This window comes from Tiliqua scincoides, chromosome 4, assembly GCF_035046505.1.
Source record: "Tiliqua scincoides isolate rTilSci1 chromosome 4, rTilSci1.hap2, whole genome shotgun sequence".
NCBI classification, from domain to species: domain Eukaryota; kingdom Metazoa; phylum Chordata; class Lepidosauria; order Squamata; family Scincidae; genus Tiliqua; species Tiliqua scincoides.
The window spans coordinates 60,944,310-60,962,735 of record NC_089824.1 but is presented as its reverse complement, the minus strand read 5'-3'; the positions used below and the strand labels follow the sequence as shown (position 1 = coordinate 60,962,735).

Below are 18,426 nucleotides of genomic sequence, written 5' to 3'. Positions count from 1 at the left end.
ACATGAGACAGAACAGGGGCTTGTTCATGGCAGTTTAGGTTTAACTGTTAAATAACTGGATATTTTGGACTAACTTCAATGAATGGTTTAGCTCTTGAATGTGAATCGTCTAACACTATCAGGCAATCTTGCTTTAATGTCGTCTTGTCAAAATGTGACACCATCCTAAGATGTAAACAATTGTCTTAAACTATTGTCCATTGCTTACTCCAGATAACTACAACACTGAATTCATTTACATTTGTATTTAAGGAGTAGAGCTTACATCAAGTAATTTCTGTTGAATCTCTGCTACATGTGGATTTAAGCTGAACTGTATGTTTTGAAAACATCTGTACATTGGCACAAGCTCAGAGAAAACCTGTGTTGGTGTGACTTGAGTTATACCACTTTCAAACAGGGCAAATTTCCCAGCTACAATTTATTATGAAACTTTCAATGAAATGTGCGTGAAGAGAAAATGTGAGTTGTTAATCTGAACGTGGATCTCCTTGCCATGTCTTGTCTTTTTTGACCCTAAGTATTATGTCATGCTGTATGTATTGGGGCACATTAACCCGCTTCTTTCTTATGTGGGCACAATTCACACTGCTTACAGTGTACTTACAGTGCAACCCCATACATGTCAATTCAGAAGTAGGTACACTGATATAATGGGACTTACTTCTAGGTAGGAGTGAATATGACTGTAGCCTTACAATTCAATCATATTGGGCAGTAAAGCTGGCAGAACAAATGTTCTGCCAGCAGCAACTGCCTTATGTTAATCACAGAAGGGCCTTTGGCAGCATGTGAAACCATGTGCTGCCAGAATGCCAGCAGGGAGGCTACAGTGGCCTCGTGTGCGGTGATAGACCAGCCTGCCAACCCAAGTGAATTGGTGGTGGGAGGCAGGGTAGCAACAGGGCAGAGAGGAGGGTGGATCAGGTCCAGGAAGGGAGTGAATTTGGTGGCATTGGTAGCTATCGAATCCAACCCCCTGTCCTGGACCCAATCTCACAGCCTAGGTCCAGCTATAATTGGCACGGGTCTAAGTGGACCCCTCTATGCCTTGAGGGCTTACCTCTGGATAAGGAAACTAATGTACCCTTACCCAGAAGAGACTTCTGAGACTGCCTCCCGCTCTCCACATATTGCAGCGAGAGCCATTAAAGGTTACAGTGTGCTGTTTTTGATGGAGAGTTACCTACAGATACCAGAGAATAAAAGCCCATTCAAACAACCAATTTTTTAAAATAAATTGTCAGTCCTAGAAAACTTCCTGAATATACCCCTGGCAACATGCTGTCTGTATATAATCCGCAACAAAGTAAGTTAACAGTATGCATGTAATAATTTTTGTGAGGTGAATAAAATCACCCATTATAGAAATTAAAATAGAAAGGGAAGAAAAGCTACTTTAATGTTTGAATATGAAATAGCTTCTGGCGGGTTTTCTTTTACATGACAAATAGCAATTAGTGGCCATTTAATTAAAAACAGAGAACTTATAAAATGAGACACAGTGGCTACATATTGGTTTTAACTTATACAGCAACATTAAGACCAAGTATTTTTGAGGTTTTAATCATGAAACATAAGGCAAGATGCAGGAGATCCACAACTGGATCTCCTAAATTTCTATTTTTAATTAAAAACAGCTGTGTGAGGGCAGAACAGTGGAGGAAAGCAATGATGTTGAGAGGGAGTTAACCATTTCCTTCCAAGTTGACACTCTGTGCTTTTCCAGTGGGAAAAATAGGAGCTTTAGGGAGCAACTAAGATTTAGGAAATTACATGAAGCACACTCAGTTTTTGTCACAGTCGCTCACCAAAGGTTCCTAAGTAAAATTAGCAGTCATAAGATAAGAGGATGGGTTGTCATTTTATCTTATTTTTAATACATGTATTAGTAGCTTTTCAGTTGAATTAGGTCTCAAAAGGCTACAATCCTATACACACTTGCCTGGGAGAAAGTCCTATTAAACTGCGTTTCAAGGGGGCATTTTAAACCGACTGCCAGTGGTGTTGTCATGAGCAAGCACCCCTCTCCTGAGAAAAGTCCTCCCCCCATATCAGCTTTCTATATACCCTGAGGCTGACCCAGGAAATGGCCTGTCAGATTTTCCATTCTAACTAGAACTCTAGCTAATATATTGCACAAAGCCTTCCTCTTTCAGATATAACTTAGAATCCCATAAGAACAGAGAACAATAGCCTTGATCAAAGAACAATAGCCTTGACCAAAAACTAGTTCACACTTGTTTTTGTTCAGCTGCCTTGGGAACAAAAAATCTGAACATTGGTTGACTTAGAACCTGCCTATCAAAACGACGGTTGGGCAGGCTAAAAGAAAGCTGCCTAGCTGGGTAGAGAGATTCAGTGCCAGAATCAGATTCAGAGCCAAGCAGATGGGGAAGCCAGAGTGAGCAAGATGTAAGCTTGTATACTAGCCAAGCCATGATGCTGAACAAGCAGGAAGGACCAAAGGTGTACACATTTGGTCCCTGTTGCATATATGCAATGTTCAGAAATGGCTTAACTGCTAGGAAGATCTTTCCCTCCAGTGCCAGGATGAGGCAACTGGAAATAGATGCTTTAAGTCAGGGAATTCTTGCAGCCAAGCCCCACACAGAAGTCCCTTTTTGTTCATACTGTGCATAGAATAGTTGCTTTAGTTAGACTCTCTTTTTACTTTATTTTGGAACTTTGCCTTTAGATCTCAAAGATGAAATCCAATTGTTTTTCTGTTTTTTGATTGTTCTATTTAAATCCCCAATAAATATTTTTATTTTATGTGCAGCGCAATCCTATCTTGTCCTGGAACAGGCAGGCCAGGAGGCCTGCACTGTATCCAGCGCAAGACTGGGGCCAGAATTGGCTGAGCTGGGTAAGCCACCACAGCTCCAATGGATTTCCTCGGACCTGCGCTACCTCAGGAGGTGATGCAAGTCTGAAGAGAACAGAGGAACTTGGAGCCGCTCCACGCTGCTCAGGGAACAGGGTTGGAATCTGGCATAACTGCTGGGTCCCAGCCCCTTCTCCCGCTCCCCACTCGCCTCCTCTCCATCCTCCCCAGACCCCTGTGTCAGCTGAGCTTAACTGATGCAACCTTCCCTCTCCGCATCAGCGCAGAGGCTGAATGTAGCCTCCGTGTGCATCCCTATGCCAGCCTAGCCAATACACAAGGAGGCCAGCCTAATCAATTGTTAGGATTGCGCCCTAAAACAACTTGCCTAGTGCTGTACCCCACAGAGCAGTTGACCTCCTACCTAAGGACAGTGTGTGTGTGTGTGTGGCTAAATGAGTGAGCTGCTGCAATAGGGGTGCAGCAATAGGGGTGCATGCAAGCCCAATGATTGGTCCATGCAGTACTCCCTCTGATAAGTCCATATGCTATGGTCTCCCAGGCGGGAGTGCTTGTCTGTGGTGCTACAGGATGTTAAATGCTCCATGAGGTGCTCTTTGCATGATCCTGGCTGTGACTGAATGGTTAGAGAGCAGTTTTGTGGCACTGGCCAGCATGGGTTTGAGACCTACCTCTGCTCTTCTTTTGTACTTGCCATAGGTGTTTCTGCCCAGTTGTGCAAAGGTGAGTGTGCTCTTGGTTATGGCAAGTCCTCTGACTGGATTCAGCCTTCCCTTGGGGCGGTATGCATATGAAAAGTTCTGCAGATGCCACTCCCTTTCCCTCAAAGAAAGCACTGTCCTAGGTAACCAGAATGAGAGGGGCTTGTTGACAGAAGCACACTAATGCCTCACCACTGAGCATGCTCAGAATGGTACCAGCAGAAAGGGATGCCATGAGAGAGGCCGTGCTGCTCACGAGGAGCGCAAAGACTATGCGCGTGGAGAGGGAGAAGCAAGTTCCTCCCCTCCCAAGTGCAATTCTCCTACAAAGCTGTTGAGGAGGTGGAAGGAGGAGTGAGGGGCAGGGCCATGTTAACTCATGGTTGGGTAAATTGATGGGCCCTAGTCCCTGCAAGGCCCCTAGGCTTCAGCCTAATGGATAATATGGCCCTGACCATGGGGGGGGGGGAGTGCAGTCCCAGTCATGGCCACTCATTGGAGCTGCACCTGCTACCATGCACTGCTTTGTTTGCCATGATGCTGCTTCTTTGGCTGCCAGCATTGGGGCCTAGTAGTTTACAGTGAATGGCTCCTTACACATCAGGTCAACATCAAGATGTCACTGGGCCTCCACTTTATGGATTATTGAACTGTGTTAGGGTTTCTCTGGACTCTGGTGGAGTTTCCCTGGCTCTTGTTTTCCCCTTCCCCTTTGAGCTGGATAGGCTTAATGATATGATGGACATCATGCTGACGCTGCACTGACATTGCAGTGATGACAGCACAACTTCAGCAAAGGATTCAGCAAAGAATTGTGGTCCTTGCATGTTCAAGCAATATAACAGAAATGCCGACAGATCTTTTAGTCTGTGTGTCAGAGTAATATCTCATTTAAGGAGAGGTATTTCGCCTCAAACCATGAAACAGAAGAAATGTATTTTGTTTTCAACCTTGAAATGAAAGGCAGTTTGCATTTTAATACACTATTAAAAATAAAAGAGAAAACCCAGATACATCTTAGTTTTTATTTGATATAAGAGAAGATTGCCATGGATCTTTCAAAGCTCTATACTGACATGCCCAGTTTTCAAAGCAGTTAGGATTTCTGGGGTGAGAAATAATAACTGATTATAAAAGGAAACAGTGTGTGAAATTGAAAACAATGGTAACTACAATATTTTTTAAGTAGAAAGGAGACTTGTATTATTTACTATATGGAGTGAAGAATTAATTAACATATTTCTATACAGTTAATAAAAAAATTTTTTAATAGACCAACACTGGTTATTTGATGGATATCTCTGATTATTGTGTTCGCTGCAGAAATTTAATGCTGATTCTTGAATAAACTTTGGTGTATACACTGGTTGGCAACCTTCAGTCTCGAAAGACTATGGTATAAGCCTACAGCACCTGGTATTCCCAGGCGGTCTCCCATTCAAGTACTAACCAGGCCTGACCCTGCTTAGCTTCCGAGATCAGACGGGATCGGGCATGTGCAGGGTAACAGGGGACAGAGCTTTGGTGTTTAAAAAAATTAAGAAAGAAGTCTTGCCTTGTGAAGGTCAAAAAGTTACACGTTTCTTCCCGTTACTATAGTAAAATAAAGACCCACTTATACTGGGGGGAAAAATCTCACAAATAAAAGGAGCTTTATTTTCTTTCCTGCAAAAGTGCACCTTTTAGTTTTAGAAAGAAAGAAGCAAGTTTTTTGGTGGATAAGTAACAAATTTGGAAAAACTGCCACAGATTAATTACTATACATTTTATTAGATAAATGCTATTATTTCAGACTATTGGGTAAGTCGGGCAAAGGCACAGTAACTTCTCCAGCCTATGGAACATAAGAGTCTGCATTGTCTGGTACTTTGATTTGCCCTCCTTTTTAGTATATCACATATCCATTTACTTGCAACTGAATTTTCTCTGGTGGTGGCTGAATAAGACCTTGAAATATTCAGATATTGCATAGCAAGCATGTGCTTAAACATTTTGTCCACCACATATTTCTTTTTTAGTACTAGCATTAAAAAAGTAACAAATATCAACAGCACAATTAATTGTAAGCATGTCTACTCAGAAGCAAGTCATGGCGAGTTCAATGGGATTTAGTAAGTGTATGTAAGATGCAGTCTGAAAGAATTAGAACCTGGTTGTTATTTGTCTTTCAAAATTATTGCAGAAAGTTATATATAAGCATTCTTTTTCCTTTAGAAAAACCAGTTTTGAAGAGGAAGAAAATGAACAAATGCAAGTATTTTTATAAGCACTCTGAAGGGTATGGGAACCTAGTTCACATAAATATTTGGAAAAGTTGCAATTGAAATTAATCCCAATTAAGTCCTAAATATGTCAAAGGCCAATAAAGTTCATTGCTATTAAACATAGGCATAACTGATTCTTGGTAAAAAGCTTTTAGGATATATAAACATCCTACTAAATGACAAACTTTTATTTTAAAAAAGGGGCAGAATTGTAAAGTCTAACTAAATATCAGGTTAGCATAATTCTTCTCAATGGATTTGGCTAGTCCTTTATGCTTACTATTTGTTAGAAATATTTGTCATTCTTTTAGAACAGGGGTGCCCAAACCCCTGGCCTGGGGGCCACTTGTGGCCCTCAACAACTCCCAATCTGGCTCACAGGGAACCCTCAGTCTCCAATGAGACTCTGGCCCTCCAGAGACTTGCTGGAGCCATGCTGGCCCTGCGCAACTGCTCTCAGCATGAGGGCGACTGTTCAACCTTTTGCGTGAGCTGTGGGCTCCCTCCACTGCTTGTTGTTTCATGTCTGTGATGCAGCAGCAGCAGTGAAGAAAAGGCCAGCCATGCTCTGTGCAAGGCCTTTTATAGGCCTTGAGCTATTGCAAGACCTTCATTCATTGTTCCATCTCTAATATATTCATTTATGTAAATTTATTCAAAATTGAAATGTAAATTAATTCTTTTTTTCTTCCTGGCCCACAACACAGTGTCAGAGAGATGATGTGGCCCTCCAGCCAAAAAGTTTGGACACCCCTGTTTTAGAATAATAGAAAAATCATCCTCTTTTAGAGAACCACCTAGTTATAAACCACTGTTATATTTAAGATTTAAGTCCCCATTATGAGATTTAAGTCCCCTTACAGCCCAATCCTAGACTGCCTGGCACCCAGAGCAGCAGTGACTCCAGAATGGCTGCCGCTACATCCAATGGGTGCAGGGCAGCTGCTGCTGGCTCCTCGGAGGAAGGGGACATTTGTCCCCTTCCCCCAATGGAAGATCCAAACCTCACAAAGGGCTGCTTGAGTCTATGCCAGCGGTTTAGCTGGCACAGAATAAAGTGGCCTTGTGTTGGGCTGGGAGGCCTGACTCAGGGGTCTGGATCCAGCGGAACAGAGCTCCGCCGGTCCTGCCCCACCCCGCGCCCTCACCTTCCCCATCTTCCCCCCACCCCAGAACACTTCACCCCTGCCGCCACTCACTTCTCCGCCACTTGGAGCAAGGGACAAGCTCCAGGAGGCATGTGACTGGCCTCTGGTCTGTGCTGGCTCAGTGCAGGCTGGCGCTGAGTCGGCGGTGAATGTTGCAGGTGTGCCTTAACAGCACATTTGCAGCACTCAGTGCAGGCTGAGGGCTAGCACTGGGTCGATAGGATTGGGGCACTGGCTCCCAACCTATGGTCCAGGGACCACAGGTGGTCTGCAAGACACTGAGAAGTGGTCCACAAAGTCTCAGGGGAAAAGGATTGCCTTTGATCACTTCCAGCAGGCTCCCCCATGGACCACCAGAGAGGGAAGAGAATGAACAGCCAGCAGCAAAAGCAGCAACCCATAAATCTTCACTATAAATAATACATCTAATAAATTTTGAATTATTACAAATTTAATTGTATTTTTTGTGTGAAGGGGTGTGGATTGCATGCAGGACCCATGAGAGTGTGTACAGGGGATAATTTGTACCTGGGCCCAGGATCAAAAAGGGGGCCCAGCAACCAGGAAGTTTCTTGGGATCTTGCATTTTTCAATCTCATCTGGACTTGCTGCCCACGTAGAATGCTGGGTGCTTAGCAGCTTCCACAAGTCATCTGTGCTGGGTAAGGGATGCATACATGGCACTCCTGAATACTGTCAAATCTGAGAGAAAACTAACTTGCTACAGTAGCTCTTCGGCTTGTGTATCTGCTTACCATGAAGGTAATAACACAGCTGTGGAACTACAGCTGCTGCCGAAGTACATTTTGGTACACACAGGACACTTTCCATTCTAGTGTAAGCCTAAATATGATGATCTGATTTTCTGCAATGATGTTCTATATTTAAAATTTTTTAGAGACTTTGGGGACTGTTTGGTTTTCTTTGTTATCGTATCTAGAGGCTGACACTGTGTGGGTAGGTAGACCTGGGCTCAACATTGGAGCCTGGTCTACTATGCTTCCCAAGACTCTTCCTGCTGTTGCAACCCTCCCCTGCCCTGTTTTCCCCCTCCCCACCCCTGTTCTGCCCATCCCTATTGCCACCCTCCCCAACTGTTTCACCTCCTTCCCTCCCCCTTTGGGAAGGGGCTCAAAAGAAACATAGTACCCCCAGATAAAATTCTGCTTCAAGGCCCTAGTTGCATGTGGTCCATGGCAATTCCAATTTCTGTCTCGGTGGTCCACAGGCTCCTAAAGGTTGGGAACCATTGAACTGGGGCCTTGGATTGAGGCCAGGAAGGTGTCAGCAGCATATCCTGTCACTATCCTATCATCCTTCCCAGCCTCAATTCACCTTCTTAACTCCACAGTGGCATACTGGAAGGTGTGCTGCTACCCTGACCTTGGCTGCCTTGTGCCCCCTCTGAAAGCGACCGCTCTGGTTGCATCCAGAGGGTGTTCAGAGACCTGGGGAGACTGCATGTGACCTCCCTGGGCCTCAGAAGGCCTTCTAATGCCTCCAGAAGCCCACTTCTGGTTTTTCAGCAAAATTGTGACATTTTACAACCCCCTGAAGTCCTCAAAACAACCTCCAGATGTGTCCGGAGCTCAGCTCCAGTCGTGTTCAGAGGGGGCATGGGGACAAGCAAGGGGGACAGGACCCTGGCAGCCATGGTTGCCTCCCCCAGAAGAGGGCTGCCTGGGCTCCTGTAACCCGTAACCCCCCTCAGTTACACTACTGGGACCTGCTTCAGCAAATTACTGGTACAGATCTGAGTAGATCAGGCAGCAGACGCTTATCACTAGGCAAGAGAATAAATGTTCTCTTGGCCTGAGGAGACCTCCAGGGCTCCCCCCCCCCCCGGCATGCTAAGTGCCCTGTCATCTGAGGTCTGGTCTCCCTGGCAAGGGCTGAAGTATCAGAGTTGATGTAGTATGAGTGTAGTTAGTATTCTTTGCTCCACTATGGAAAAATGGGCAGGGCAGAGGAGGTGATGGGAGTTGAAATTTTATAGTGATTTGCTCTCCCAATTGGTTTCTGTGAGTTTTTGGGTTCATTTACTAGCTTCAAAGTTGGCATAGTGGTCTACCAATATTTGGAGCATGTTCTTTATCTCAAGGGATTATTGAATATGGCAGCAACGGCTCCTTCCTGTCCAGCCCATTTCTCCCTCTTGTTTTGGGCCTACACTGGCTATTGTTATACCTGCATCCAACAATGTACACAATATCCTGTAGCACTCAGAATCCTGTAGCATTTCTGAAGTCTGGAATTGAACTGTCAGTAGCTGCTAGACTGCTAACTAGAACCACCCAAAGAAAACAGATTTTTAAAGTTTTGGAACAGTTTTGAAAATGTTTGGTGGTTCATTTTTCAGCACAATTCAAAGTGCAGACTTTACAAGGCAGATAAGCAGGCTTGCAAGTGAGCCCTCCAGAAATCTACCAAATCTGTTTGTCTTGCAAATACAGTGAGAGATTCATCAGTGCTGCTGTTGCTTTTTGCTTTTCCAGCAGATCTATTCACAATGGGATTTATTCCAGTGTTGAAATAGTGACTGGGACTGTGGTGGCAGGAGCCTCCCTATCCCCACCACTGTCCTAATCCAGATCAAGCCAAATATATCCAAAAAGTGTCAAAAGTAATGTCCAGTGTCAAAAGTAATGTCACATCTACAGGTAGAGCCTGTTTATCCTCAGATTTTATATCAACTGATATGGCTCAATTCAGGTCCCCTGAACTCCTGTTGAGCCAGACTTGGCCCCACCCGAACCCTCCAAAGACAACCACAGCTATGCTCTGGTTGCCTCTGGAGGGTTTTCTGAAGCTTGCAGAAGCCACACTTCTTTGCAGTCTCTTTGCTCTAAAAAGGCTGAAAAATGCTACTTCTGGTTTCCAGAGGGCAACTGGCTTTTTAATGTGGGCAGGCACATGCAGCCTCTGTGGGCTTCAGAAAGCCCTCTGGAGGCAGCTGGAACACACAAATTTTATTATTTGCAGTTTTTGGCATCTGTGGCAGGTCTGAGAACAGATCCCTCATGGATACTGAGACCCCTCATGTAGTTTAACCCTATTCTCTTAGCTTGCAAATGCATGTTTTCTAGTTTGCCAAAGGGAGGTACTAATATTTCACTGAATGCATCCATCTCCCTCTCCTCATTGTTAGGAAACACTTTTAGCATAACTCTGTTGAACATGCGACTAATTTTTCTTTGACTGAGATGGAATATCAACCCTTAAGATTTATAAACTATTTTCTCTCCTGAAAGCATAACTGAATATTCTGACAAGACTATATAGGCATGACCACAGGTTTTTACAACTATCATAGCCTTAAAGCAGGATTTGTCCATATATATATATTTTTTTTATCATGGATTAGAGGCGATTTGGCTGTGGTGATTTTTTTTTTAAACCAATATCCAACCCCTCCTTTTTTTAAAGGAAGTAATTGTCTCTGGTGTTTATCTTACCAAGCTATGAATTGCTGCCAATGACTAACTTTTTCAAATTAAGAGACATATTTTGAGGTGTATTTGCTTTCATGATTTCATCAGTGAAGGCTAGTCCTGGCTGGGACTGTGTTTTCAGTTAGGATAAGCAACTGTTCCTTTTTTGGATAAAAAGTGAACCCAGCCCTAAGGAAGTGTAGTTAATAACGGGACTGATATGAGAAAGCTAAATCATGAGTTGGCACATGCTTATTTCAAAATGACTGTCTGGAACCCAAAAGCTTTGAGAAAATCTTTCTTAATATTTAAACACTTGTTTTCTTAAGTATTCTTTATCTTTTCATCCTAAAATGAATAGAATTACCATAATGTAAAGCAGAATATAGTTTCTTTATTCTGAGATTACTGTATTGTTAATTATTTTTTATCACAGGAATTAAAGTACATGATATTTGAAGCCATGTGCGTATCAATTGCTGATTAGAAATCTCAGAGACAAATTGGTATACATCCAAATATGGATGCTTGTACTATCTTGCTTTCAATAAAGCACGCATTTTGGTAAGCAGTGCTATTCACATTCATTGCAAAGAATGTTGTAATTTTGAAAGTCCCTAGTCTACAACTGTTACCCTGCAGATGCCTGATCTTACCTTATCTCGGAAGCTAAGCAGGGTCAGGCCTGGTTAGTACTTGGATGGGAGACCGCCTGGGAATACCGGGTACTGTAGGCTTATACCATAGTCTTTCGAGACTGAAGGTTGCCAGCCAGTCTACTTTAAAGAATTTCAAGAATTGTCTTGCCCTTTGCTTTCTAAGACCCCTCTCTTACTGAGATGTCAAAAATTTAAAGGGGTGGCCCTTGCACTTGTGACAACCCAGAAGAGTTACACCCCCTTCTGAGGCAACCTGGTATCAGTAGCCATAGAGCAAAATACTCTGCCCACAGGGAATGCTGTACTGACTCCTGACTGTGCAGCTACACACACTGGGTTCTTTCAGGTCCTAAGTGGATAGAACTCTTACTCATGAAGATGTTCCTCTCACAGCTTCTCTAACATTAACGGATGTAACTAAAGGAGAGATGAAATGCGTGGTTAGAGCTTCTCCCTCCTCCTCTGGTCACAACTATAGTGGCTGTGTCTCCAGTAGTGGTAGCATTTCCCTGTATATACTGTATGTCTGGACAGCATCAGTTTCTCTGACAGTGGAAGTTCTGAATGAATGTTCACTGTTACTGTATTATTACTATGACTAGAGCAATAAAAAATTAGGTTTTCACCAAATCAGTTTCCATCATAAAATGTTCTACTAAAAATATGTTCTACTGAAAATATGTACTAATCTGTTTTAATATTACTGTGTATCTTGAACCTTCAGATTGAAGTGAGTGAATTGGAAACTACATTGCTAGTTGGCCTTAAAAATCTCCAGAGACCTCAAAGTTAGCATCTGTTTTGTATTTAGCATTTGTGGAAGCTCTTGTTCTAGTAAAATGAAACTTTTAGTTAGTTAGTGACAAAAGAAAATAAAAATCTACCTTAGAAAAAAAGAGGGTAAGAAGATTGGTGTATGTATAAATTCAGGGTTTCCAGCCCACAAGAATTTTAATTGCCACAACATATAAAGACTTCTTAGTTGAAGAGTGTGTAACAGAGGGCCTATTTAGTTATGTTTACTTTAGGCAGTGCAGCAATTAGGATTTCTGTGTACAGGGCTACTCAGTGCAGGATTTTTTTTTTTCTTTTAAATTGACAGAATTTTTAAGGCAAAATTTTCTCTACATCAATGGAAATGGTTTTCACAAGTATACTTTCTCATAGTCAGCTGCTTGTTTTCCATTATTTAAACAAAGCATATCTCCCTCTTCATGCACTGAACTACTGGTCTGTGGTCACTGGCATTGTTCAGTGTTTGGTGATTGAACCAGTGTTCAGTCTCAGTTTAGTTTTGTTTGGGATGTTTTGCAAAACCCCAAGGGTCATTAGACTGTAATTCCTATCTCTGTAATTAAATGTATATCCACACATTTTTTTGGCAAATCATTGTAAACATCTTAAAGTCTAGAGCTCAACATATTTCTGATCTATTTCAAAACTATGCCAGCTGGTATGAAAATTACCATTTAAGAAAAAAGATTATGAAGATTAAATAAACCTTATCAGAACTGTAAGGGTTGGGAAGACATTATGCTAATTCATTTTCCTTATGAATTACTCAGGGTTGGGAACTCAAGTCAGATGACTTGACAGGGAGTTGTGAAAATCAGCATTTTTCGCTGACTGGTTTACACTCCAGTCATGTGAGTGTGGAAGACTTGGCAAAACACTGGAGTCAAGGGCCCCTTGACTCGGCACTTGTCCCCATGCATGCAAACTCACGTCTGCCTGTGTCTGGGTGTGCTTGCTTACTGTTTTTGTGAAGTGAAAAACCTCATGGGACCATCATTCAGACACGGTAAGCAGCAGGGAAGTTCCAGGCGGGAGGCAGGGAATGTTTGCTTTTCCATCTGAGCAGGAGGGGGGAGGCAGGAGCGGGCTCTCTTGCCCATCTCTGATAGGAAGGAAGGAAATGATGATCATTGGACAAAGGATGGGCATTCTGATATTTTCTTTGGCTGAGGTAGGGGTTCTTGACTTACGATCAACTGGAGAAGCCCAGAGAGGCGGGAGCGGGCTCTTTTACCCATCACTGAAAGAACCAATGATCATTGGATAAAGGATGGGCATTCTGATATTTTCTTTGGATGAAGGAGGGCTAGAAGAGGATCCCAAGGGGGTTCTTGTGTTACGATTGGCTAGAGAAGCCCAGGGAGGGAGGTGGTTTGTAGTGATCACACTTGCCAACTGCATGACACGGCTGCTGTAAGCTCCGTTGTTACTAGGGAGGAGGGAACCTCATTGAATGATCAGCTGCAGTAGGATTATTTCTTCCAAGGATAGGGTGGTTCTGGTAAGCCTCGCAGCTGCTGTGCATGACCCTCCTCCCTCTTGCTGCTTCTGTCCTGCTCTCACGAAGTCCATCCCACCCCCTCCAACCAAGATGAGCAGGGTCATCAGGGGAGTGTTTAGAGAGAACTCCGACACAATCGCACACCCCAGCAGCAGCCCTGTTTTTTTCCCATGGCTGGCTTTTTAAAGAGTGTGACTTGAGTCTGAGTTGAAAAAGGTGACTTGGAAAGTGCCCCTGTTATGACTCATTTTTGAGTCAAGTTGCAGGGGGGGTGGTGACTTGTGACTTGACTTGAGTCAAGCCATGCTGGATTTTGCCATCCCTGGAATTACTATATAGAGCAGGGGTGTCCAAACATTTTGGCAGGAGGGCCACGTCATCTCTCTAACACTGTGTTGGGGGCTGGGGAAAAAAGAATTAATTAACATTTAAAATTTAAATAAATTTACGTAAATGAATATATTAGAGATGGAACTTATATGAATGAATGAAGGTCTTGCAGTAGTTCAAGGCCTATAAAGGGCCTTGCACAAAGCAAGGCCAGCCTTTCCTTCACTGCCACTGCTACATCACAGACATGCAACAGCAAACAGTGGAGGGAGCCCTTGTCCCACAGCTCAGGTGAGAGGCCAAACAGTCGTCCTCATGATGAGAGCAGTTGCGTTGGGCCAGCACGGGCTTCAGCAAGTCTTCAGAGAGCCAGAGGCTCACTGGAGACTGGGGGCTCCCCAAGGGCCTGATTGGGAGCCCCTGAGGGCCGTAAGTGGCCCCCGGGCCGGGGTTTGGGCACCCCTGATATAGAGGTACACATCAGACAAATTTATCATCAAACAACCTCACTTTGTGTTTCCTCTGACATTAACTGCCATAAAAGTTTGTCAATCAGAAACTTTGTCGAACTTTTATCTAATTCAGTGCCTAGAGGGAATCCTGGGAAAGAGAAAGCAGGCTTATCACCTCTAATACAAATATTCTAATTTGGTCTCTGCCTGGAACCTACTCAAGCATTTATAGTCCCTGGATAATAAGAACATAAGAACAGCCCCACTGGATCAGGCCATAGGCCCATCTAGTCCAGCTTCCTGTATCTCACAGCGGCCCACCAAATGCCCCAGGGAGCACACCAAATAACAAGAGACCTCATTCTGGCACCCTCCCTTGCATCTGGCATTCTGACTTAACCCATTTCTAAAATCAGGAGGTTGTACATGCGCATCATGGCTTGTGACCCAAAATGGATTTTTCCTCCAGAAACTTGTCCAATCCCCTTTTAAAGGCGTCCAGGCCAGATACCATCACCACATCCTGTGGCAAGGAGTTCCACAGATCAACCATACGCTGAGTAAAGAAGTATTTTCTTTTGTCTGTTCTAACTCTCCCAACACTCAATTTTAGTGGATGTCCCCTGGTTCTGGTGTTATGTGAGAGTGTAAAGAGCATCTCTCTATCCACTCTGTCCATCCCCTGCATAATTTTGTATGTCTCAATCATGTCCCCCCTCAGGCGCCTCTTTTCTAGACTGAAGAGGCCCAAATGCCGTAGCCTTTCCTCATAAGGAAGCTGCCCCAGCCCCGTAATCATCTTAGTCGCTCTCTTTTGCACCTTTTCCATTTCCACTATGTCCTTTTTGAGATGCAGCGACCAGAACTGGACACAATACTCCAGGTGTGGACTTACCATTGATTTGTACAACGGCATTATAATATTAGCCATTTTGTTCTCAATACCTTTTCTAATGATCCCAAGCATAGAATTGGCCTTCTTCACTGCGGCTGCACATAGGGTCGACACTTTCATCGACCTGTCCACCACCACCCCAAGATCTCTCTCCTGATCTGTCACAGACAGCTCAGAACCCATCAGCCTATATGTGAAGTTTTGATTTCTTGCCCCAATGTGCATGACCTTACACTTAATGACATTGAAGCACACCTGCCATTTTGCTGCCCATTTTGCCAGTCTGGAGAGATCCTTCTGAAGCTCCTCACAATCACTTTTGGTCTTCACCACTAGGAAAAGTTTGGTGTTGTCTGCAAACTTTGCCACCTCACTGCTCAACCCTGTCTCCAGGTCATTTATGAAGAGGTTGAAAAGCACCGGTCCCAGAACAGATCCTTGGGGCACACCGCTTTTCACTTCTCTCGATTGTGAAAATTGTGAAAATCTTATTCCAAAACATTGGAAACTTGATCAAGAATCTGAACAGTTATGAAAAAACTACTCTGTTGCAATAGCAAACTTGGCTACCTGAGCTCCAATTGGCTAAAATTCTTCCTCCTCCTCACTCCACTGTTGGTTACAAATAATCCATTGTCTGCTCTTACTCTGAGATCCCAATCACCCTTCCTGCTTCTCCTTGCATCACCATGGTTTATCCTTCTCTTGCTTACTCTAGATCAGTGGTTTTTAATCTTTTTCATCTCACAGCACACTAACAAGGTGCTAAAACTGTCAAGGCACACCATCAATTTTTTTTTTTTTTGACATACAAGACACACCTTACTGCAGATGGGAGGCTCACATCCCCCCCAATGGCCCTACTAATAAATGACCCTCCCCCAAACACCTGCATACCATTTGTAGCACATCAATGTGCCATGGCCAACTGGTTGAAAATTGCTGCTCTTACAGCCTGATCTTCTCAAAAAACCTGGAATCCCAAGAAAATTGGCATACATGAGGCAGCATCCTCTGCTAATTCTTTGACTGACACTATACTCCTTCATATAGTTACAAATCAGAACTAATTTTCTTATTTCAGGTATAACTTATTTCTCAGTTATTGGGAATGTGGATTTTCATGCTTCCCCCCCCCCATTCTCTACTAGTGTAAATAATCCCCCCAGTAAACCACGTGGTCATTTCAGTTACATTTATTACATTTGTTTTCTAGTATCAGATTGGCACGTGAGTGTATAATAGCAAACAGTTAAATGTCAACACACTTATTTCAGGTAGGATTGAGAATAAAATGTTCAAGCATTTAAAAGCAAGATGTCTGCCAACAAATATTACTGTTCCCAGAAAACTTTTTAAAGATTGAAGCTCAGTTCATTTGCATTGGCATGATTATTATTAAAACAGAAAAAATATTTTTGAAGTTGCTGCTTCTGTTGTTGAACTTGAATTACACTTCAGTCCTAACTAAATTGCAGCCATGGCAACAGAGCTCATGTTGCATCCTACAGGAGGGGGGCAGTCCCACTGGCCTTCTTGACCTTTAAGGGAATATTTACTCCCTTAGCTCAGGGCAAGCCTCTGCTGTCTCAGTGGGTCTCCTTAGACCAGTACCAGACATTTTGTAGTCATAAGTTCAAGGAGAATAAGGAAGAAGGAAGGGGAGAGGAATGGGATAGGATCCTAGCACATGCAGGTGCCACCACAATCCACCCCTCCCATTCCTGTTCCACCTCCTGCCTGCCCCCCTCTCCACTCCCCCATTCCTCCCACCACTTGCCCAATATGCTGGCTTACCTGTGCTCCTGCCAGTAGTCTGCAGTGGCACCATTTCCGTTTGCTGTAGTGGATCCAGAATGGCCATGTCACCATATAGCTAGAGGTGTTAGAAAATGGGATTAGTTATTTTTCTCAGAAGTAAGCTCATTGTGTTCAGTAAGACTTAGGCTGTAATCCTATCTTACTGGAAACAACACATCTGCACATAGCCATTTATAACAGTGGAACAGTTCTGCTGTTGTAATGCCCAGTTATGTTTTGGTTGTTAATCTGGCATTGTTTAAAAAAAAAATCATACTCCTTTTTAGTGAATATTTATATCCTTTCATAATATATATTTCTCTTAAAAGGTTCTTGGGCAAAATGCTGTGTTAGAGATGACATTTGTGTTTCTTCACAATGGGCTTCAGATGGGCTGTGTGTTTCTTGCTGTGTACCATCTCTCTTTGCCAGCAGCTAGGATGCTTCACAATCTCATTTACATATATCTCAACAGGAAGTCTGGAATTTTTACTTAAGCATTCTAGAAAATATTGTGCTCCTGTGTTTGCATGCAAAACTTGGATTAGAAAACTGAATAGTTTAATACTGTATATTGAGCAGTACAGTACTGTGAAATAATGTTACCTAAGGCCCAATTCTGTCCTTGAGATACACTACATACGTCAGCTCAGCGACAGCCCAGTCAGTGTAGAAGCCCACCCATCAACAGATGTGCCTCAGATGCAGGTACAATGTTGGAAAAATACCATGGTGATGTAGCTTGGGCATCACTCAGTCCTATGTTAGAAACAGAGGGTGACATTTGCTGTCCATTGTGGTCTTAGAGAGATGCTTAGAGTTGTAATCATGGGGGACTTCAATTATCCTCATATTGACTGGGTCAATTTGTGTTCTGGTCACGATAAGGAAACCGGATTTCTTGACGTGCTAAATGACTGTGGCTTAGATCAGCTAGTCAAGGAGCCCACCAGAGGACAGGTGACTCTGGATTTAATTTTGTGCGGTACGCAGGACCTGGTTAGAGATGTAAACGTTACTGAGCCATTGGGGAACAGTGATCATGCTGCGATCCGTTTTGACGTGCACGTTGGGGGAAGAATACCAGGCAAATCTCTAACAAAAACCCTTGACTTCCCTCAAATGAGGAGGCTGGTTAGGAGGAGGTTGAAAGGGAGGGTAAAAAGAGTCCAATCTCTCCAGAGTGCATGGAGGCTGCTTAAAACAACAGTAATAGAGGCCCAGCAGAGGTGTATACCGCAAAGAAAGAAGGGCTCCACTAAATCCAGGAGAGTGCCCGCATGGCTAACCAGCCAAGTTAGAGAGGCTGTGAAGGGCAAGGAAGCTTCCTTCCGTAAATGGAAGTCTTGCCCTAATGAAGAGAATAAAAAGGAACATAAACTGTGGCAAAAGAAATGTAAGAAGGTGATAGGGGAGGCCAAGAGAGACTATGAGGAACGCATGGCCAGCAACATTAAGGGGAATAATAAAAGCTTCTTCAAATATGTTAGAAGCAGGAAACCCGCCAGAGAAGCGGTTGGCCCTCTGGATGGTGAGGGAGGGAAAGGGGAGATAAAAGGAGACTTAGAGATGGCAGAGAAATTAAATGAGTTCTTTGCATCT

General features: G+C 43.5%; 1 pseudogene; it reads right to left on the bottom strand.

Annotated features, from left to right (window-relative positions):
• Positions 1 to 4,950: 4,950 nt before the first annotated feature.
• On the bottom strand, positions 4,951 to 5,069 carry LOC136650376 (5S ribosomal RNA; annotated as a pseudogene).
• Between the last annotated feature and the right edge of the window lie 13,357 nt (positions 5,070 to 18,426).